The 6,376-nt window shown below is 42.8% G+C and overlaps 1 pseudogene across 1 annotated transcript; it reads right to left on the minus strand.

Moving 5' to 3' along the window:
- Positions 1-4,755: 4,755 nt before the first annotated feature.
- Positions 4,756-5,521, minus strand: LOC309552983 (olfactory receptor 2W1-like; annotated as a pseudogene). Its single transcript has one exon. The product of its transcript is annotated as an olfactory receptor 2W1-like (transcript).
- Positions 5,522-6,376: the final 855 nt, after the last annotated feature.

Genomic DNA, 6,376 nt, shown 5'->3' on the forward strand with positions numbered 1-6,376 from the left:
TTTAACCCTGTAAAAATGTGGCTTGACAATGACATCTCTGTGAGTGCCATCGGGGTTAGGTGGACGTAAGGCCCTGTGAGTTCTATCCAGCTCAAGGCGGTGGAGCGGAATGTGTGAAATAAGGTCCTTAATGAAAGCTGAGACTGCAGTATGAACATCTTGTATAGATTTGGAGAGCCCCCTTATTCTAAAATTGTACCGCATAGATCTATTCTCAAGCTCGTCAATTTTTGATAGGGCTGTATTGAGTTGTTCTTGTAGATCTTGAATCCTATTTGTATTTTGATTGACCCTTGCAGTGGTTTGGTCAGATTTTTGTTCGATAATTTCAATCCTGTTTCCCAGATTTTGTAAATCAGCCTGTACAGCTGTTGTGATTTGCGTGCCCGTTTGTGCTACTCCTCTTGCTAGCATTTTGGAGAAGGTAGCCATTATTACAGTAAAGTCAGGGGGAGTAGTACAAGAGAGTGGAGAGGTTACCTCAGTGAGGCCTGGAATGACAATAAAATTTTTTGTAGGGGATTGAATCAATTCATCTAGTGTCCCTTATAGAAGGGACACTGTGGATGCTGGAGAAATAATGTTGGGCACATCACATAAGATGGATGGGCTGGCCGGGACTGACCTGTGAGTTGGGATCAGTCCTATGTCCAAAATATCCTCCTCTCCCTTATCGTTCACGCTGCCATGAGGCGCCGCTGCCATTTTGCAGGTTCCTGTGTGAGGAGAGACCGAATCCAGTTCCCGGAAGAGGGCTCTCTTAGCTTGGCTTCCTGGCATGTACGTGTGTGCCCAAGTCCATCAGATGGTTGGGAGAAGTGCGGGTCCGAACTGCTCGGTAATCACGCTGATTGTCGGGATAAAAGGCAGGAACTGAGACGGAGCTCATGGACTACACATCCATTAGGGGAGCTACCGTGCATGCACCTTCGTTTTTTTTTTTTAATAACAAACATGTTATACTTACCTCCTCTGTGCAGTTGGTTTTGCACAGAGCAGCCCAGATCCTCCTCTTCTCGGGTCCCTCGTTGCTGCTCCTGGCCCCTTTCTCCTGTTGAGTGCCCTCACAGAAAGCAGCTTGCTATGGGGCATCTGAGCTGAGCTACGGCTCTGTGTGTCCATTCAGACAGGGAGCTGCCATTCGGCTCTGCCCCCTTCCTCTCCTGATTGGCTAACTGACATTGATTGACAGTCGGGGGAGCCAATGGTGCCACGACTGTGTCCCAGCCAATCAGGAGGGACAGTCCCCAGCAACCGAGGGACTCATGGACATCACGGGACAGAGAAGGACCTCAGGTAAGTATTAGGGGGTTCTGGGTGGGGGGGCTTCTACACCCAGAAGGTTTTTTATCTTAATGCAAAGAATGCATTACAATAAAAAAAACCTTCCGACTTTACAACTCCTTTAAACAAATCACAGGCATAAACTACAAGGACAATAATGGCGTTTTAATTTTTTTTTATATTTCTTATATAGATATGGAATGTAGGATTTTTTGCAATGCGTCATCAGTTTGTTAATACCGTCAACATTGTCTGTGAAGGATCTCATTGATCCAGCCCATGGTATAGCTAATAGTAGTTAATCCCTTTCAATTAGACTTGTTTCGGTAAAGTTGAAAATGTTTTGTAGCTTCTTCAAGCCACTTTGTCAGTTCTGACAAGTGATATGAACATACCCCAGAACTTATATATACACAGTTAGCAGAGTCACCTTAAAATAGTCACCATGGAATGTGTCAAGGCAGATGATGATTTTCCAAGAACAGGATGGGAGTTGTGAAGGATGTGGAACCATTCTGTTCTAGTTGCAAAAATCTACCCTACATCCCATAAAGTGTATAGCATCAAGTCTAATAAACTCCTGGAATATTGATGTGGTCAGTTAGGTAGTGGAGGGGGTTGTTAATCAGTTTCAACTGCTTTGGTGGTGATGAAATTAACAACAGGTACACTGGATGGGCAATGATGAGACAATCTCCAAAACAGGAATGGTTTTACAGGTGGAGGCCACTAGAGAAACATTTTACAACTCATTTTTTCTGACTGTTTTTCACTAGTTTTGCATTTGGCTAGGGTCAGTGTCACTACTGATAGCATGAGGCAATACCTGGGCCCTATAGAGGTTGCACAGGCAGTCCAACTCCTCCAGGATGGCACATCAATACGTGTCATTGCAGGAAGGTATGCTCGGTCTCCCAGCACAGTTCCAAGAGCATGCAGGAGAGTCCAGGAGACAGGCAGTTACTCTAGGAGAGCTGGACAGGGCTGTAGAAGGTCCCTAACCCATCAGCAGGACCAGTATCTGTTCCTTTGTGCACGGTGGAACAGGGTGAGCACTGCCTGAGTGTCCGACGTCCTCTAGTGGGCTATGTGTTCTCTTCCTGGCACCATGGAGCTTGATTAGTATTTGCCATTGAACACCAGAGTCAGCAGGTCTGCCACTGGCGCCCTGTGCTTTTCACAGATGAGAGCAGGTTCACCCTGAGCACATGTGACAGATGTGAAAGAGTCTGGGGAAGCTGTGGAGAACGTTATGCTGCTTGTAACATTGTTCACCATGGCCAGTTTGGTGGTGGGTCAGTGATGGTCTGGGGAGGCATATCCATGGACGGACGCACAGACCTCTACATTCTAGACAATGGCACCCTGACTGCCACTAGAAATCGGGATGAAATCCTTGGACCCATTGTCAAACCCTACACTTCTGCAGTGGATCCTGGGTTCCTCCTGGTGCACAACAATGCCAAGCCCCATCAAATGGCATGACCTAAATCCAACAGAAGAACTCTGGGACACAATATTTCGGTCCATCCGACGCCACTAGTTTGCACCTCAGTCTGTCTGAGCTCAGTGATGCCCTGGTCCAGATCTGGGAGGAAATACCCCAGGACACCATCCGTTGTCTCATTAGGACTATGCCCCAAAGTTGTCAGGAATGCATTCAAGCACGTGGGGGCCATACAACTACCATTTTGAGTACTGCATTGAAATTTCAACAAAATAGACTAGCCTGAAACATTTTTTCACTTTGATTTTTGGGGGTGTCTTTGAATTCATAGGTATATAATTTTAATTTCCATCAAACGATGTGGCATCATTTAGTTCCTAACACATTACCCAGTCCATATCAGTATAGCTATCCAGCATGATATTTTTCCCTATTGAGATCTGATGTGTTTTCAAAGTGTTCCTTTAATTTTTTGAGCAGTGTATATACAGTATATACAGTATATACTGTATATTTATATACACAGTATGCAGTATAATAATGTGTTAATGCAATAGGCGCTGCTAAACCTTAAATTAAATATACTATATAAAACACACAAAAAATGAATGAAAACAAATCCAAACAAATATTCTAACAATCCTGTGTTGCCGGCTGTGACACTTTCAGATGTTTTCACCTCACCCTCATAGCTTAGTACATATAGTCAGGCCAGGCCAGGTCTTCTCTCAAACATCAGTGTCTGACCTCACAAAAGTGCTTCTGGAAGAATGATCAAACATTCCAATAGTCACTCTCCTAAACCTTGTGGACAGCCTTCCCATAGGAGTTGAAGATGTTATAGCTGAAAAGTGTGGGCCAACTTAATATTGAACCCTACAGACTAAGACTGGGATGCCATTAAAGTTCATGTGCATTTTAAAGGCGGGTGCCCCAATACTTTTGGTAATATAGTGTGTAGCACCCTCCCAGGTAGGTGCTAGGCAAACTATAAAGGGGGGCCTTGTCTGCTCATCAAATGGGCCTAATTGTTATGCTAGGCTGTCATGTGCTTTCAGGTGTGACTGTTGAGCTTGGGGAGTCTCCCCACTGTGTCCAATGAGAGCTCTCATTGGGCAGTGGAGGAAACCTGACACACCAGGGCTTGTATCTATCCCAGGGGGTAGATTATGCCATAATGCATCCTGGTAGGGGGTATAAGTCTGAGGGGAGCACACACCAGGATGTCTTTGGCGGGAAGCAAAGTCCCAGGAGGAGGGTGACAGCTGTCTCTCCTCCTGTCAGCGCCAAGAAGGTGTCCTGGGCGGTCGGCCTAGAGGACAGCAGGTTGAGGTTTCCAGGAAAGCAGTGTCGTGAGTACTGTAAACTGCCCAGGGGCTCTGTCTAGGATAGGGGACCACTCCGGAAGGTCAGAGGGATCCAGGAGCCAGCTAACCAGTAGAGGAGGCTTAGGAAGGAGGTGCCAGAGCCTAAGCCCTGAAGAGAAGTCTGTAATGAGGGTGCCAGTGTGGGCCCTGGAGTGTTAAGAGTTGCAGCAGTATTTACAAGTAGCTATCTCAGCCAGGAGGGCTAAAGGGAGCTGTACAAAGGACTTTGTGTCACCGGGGAGTGTCAAAGTCAGTCCAGAGTCAACAGACAGCAAGTCAGCATTAACAAGCGCCAACCGGTGCTGATCGGCTTTTAGCCAGCGTCAAGAGGCATTTTTCTCAGTTGTCCCATTACCTTGTGAATAGTTGAGCCAGAGGAGTATCCCACTCATTCCCTTCTCCCATCCAAGTTCCTAAATAAATACAAAACCCAAAGATGCTGGACTGTTTCTTGTCTCAGTGCTCACACTTGGAGAACATGCTTAAATGTGCCGTTGTTGCTAGCGGTAACCCTGGCGGACCCACATCCAGCAAAACGGCTGGGAATTATGCTACAAGTGTATATATGTATATACTCATAGGCCACTTTACTAGGTACACCTGCTTAATTGTATAAATTGCTTGATTGGGAAGATTATTTTTTTGTTTAATTATCTATTACCTTTGCATTTTTAATTTAAAGAGATTATCTTTTTTTTTATTCTCAATAGCTTTTTTAAAGTCCTTGTTCCTAAATGTGTATATGATCAGATTAAGCAGTGGAGTCATTATGGTGTAAAAGAGAGAGAGGACCTTGTTCAGAATATCTAGTTGTACTTTTGTTGGAAACATATACACAGCAGTTAGAGTTCCATAAAAAATGCACACTACGGTCAAGTGCAGGTGTTGAAGGATGTTTTTCTTCCTGTAAGTGATTTAATTTTAAAGATAGTTGAAACAATATAGATATATGATATAACAATTAATATAAAAGGTGTTACAACACAGATGAAACCTATTACATAGGTCTGATTATGGAGCCATGAAGTATCGGAGCAGGAAAGCTCAAGTATGGGTTCAAAGTCACAGATGAAGTGATGAATGATGTTTGGTCCACAGTAGTATAAACTACACAAAGAAATGGAACCAATGTCATTGTAAAACCTAGTAACCAAATGGTAATCACTGATTTAATGCAAATTGATTGGTTCATTATAGAATTGTAATGCAGGGGCTTACAGACGGACAAATACCGGTCATAGGACATCACAGTCAGTAGAAAACACTCTGAGGCCTCAGCATGGGCAAAGAAGGAGAACTGGATGATACATCCAGCAAGAGACACGGTACATCCATCATGTAAGATGATATACAGAAGGTTGGGAATAATATCTGTAGACAGAATTATATCAAGCAATGATAGTTGGGTGATGAAGAAATACATGGGAGACTCAAGTGTTTTACTCAGATGAAATAAAACCACAATAAAAAGATTTCCAGAAATAGTAACACAATATATGATAAAACAACACCAAAATAAAAATAGAATTTTGATGTATTTTAGATTCAGAAAGCCTGTTAGTACAATATAGATTATGTTATTGTGGTAGACCATGTGGTAAGATAATAAAAAATACATAATACTTTAAGTTGTAACCAGAAGAAAACCCACTATGCTCAACTCCTCACAATTCTAGAGGATGGCAAAACAAAAACATTTAATCTGACATTTATTCATTCGATTTTGCTAGGATCCTTTTCAATATGTTACTATCTAGCTGAGCTTTACTCTTTCTTTTTTTACTTTTTTACTTTTTTCTTTTACTTTTTTTACTTTTTTTACTTTTTTCTTTTTCTACGTAATTCTGTGCTATCAGCAAAACATGGACACATTGCTCTGTATTTTATTTTTCAGTTAATTACCACAAAAATTAAAACAAGCAGGCCAAATAAAATTTGTTGTTGTACACCCCTCAACAATATTGTCTTGCATTCTGATCGGAGACTTAATAAGAGGATGTAAAGTTATTAAAACTTTAGATTGAAACAACACATTCCTCCATGGTAGTCACTCATTGAAGAGAGCGAGTACAGCCCAAAGGAAGGAATTTGCATCATGAAAATACAAAAGGGCATCAACCACATAAAGTAAAATCTTTGACCCCAGAAGACCAATCTGCAGTCCCTTAACAAGTAGAGAGTTCCAAATGCAGATAACCAGTGACTCCAAAGCCAGGGCAAAGAGGAATGGAAACAGGGGGCAGGCCTGACGAGTTCCTAGCTGCAAGAGAAAAGCTTT

This window comes from Pelophylax lessonae (assembly GCF_965119305.1).
Source record: "Pelophylax lessonae genome assembly, chromosome: 4".
NCBI lineage: Eukaryota > Metazoa > Chordata > Amphibia > Anura > Ranidae > Pelophylax > Pelophylax lessonae.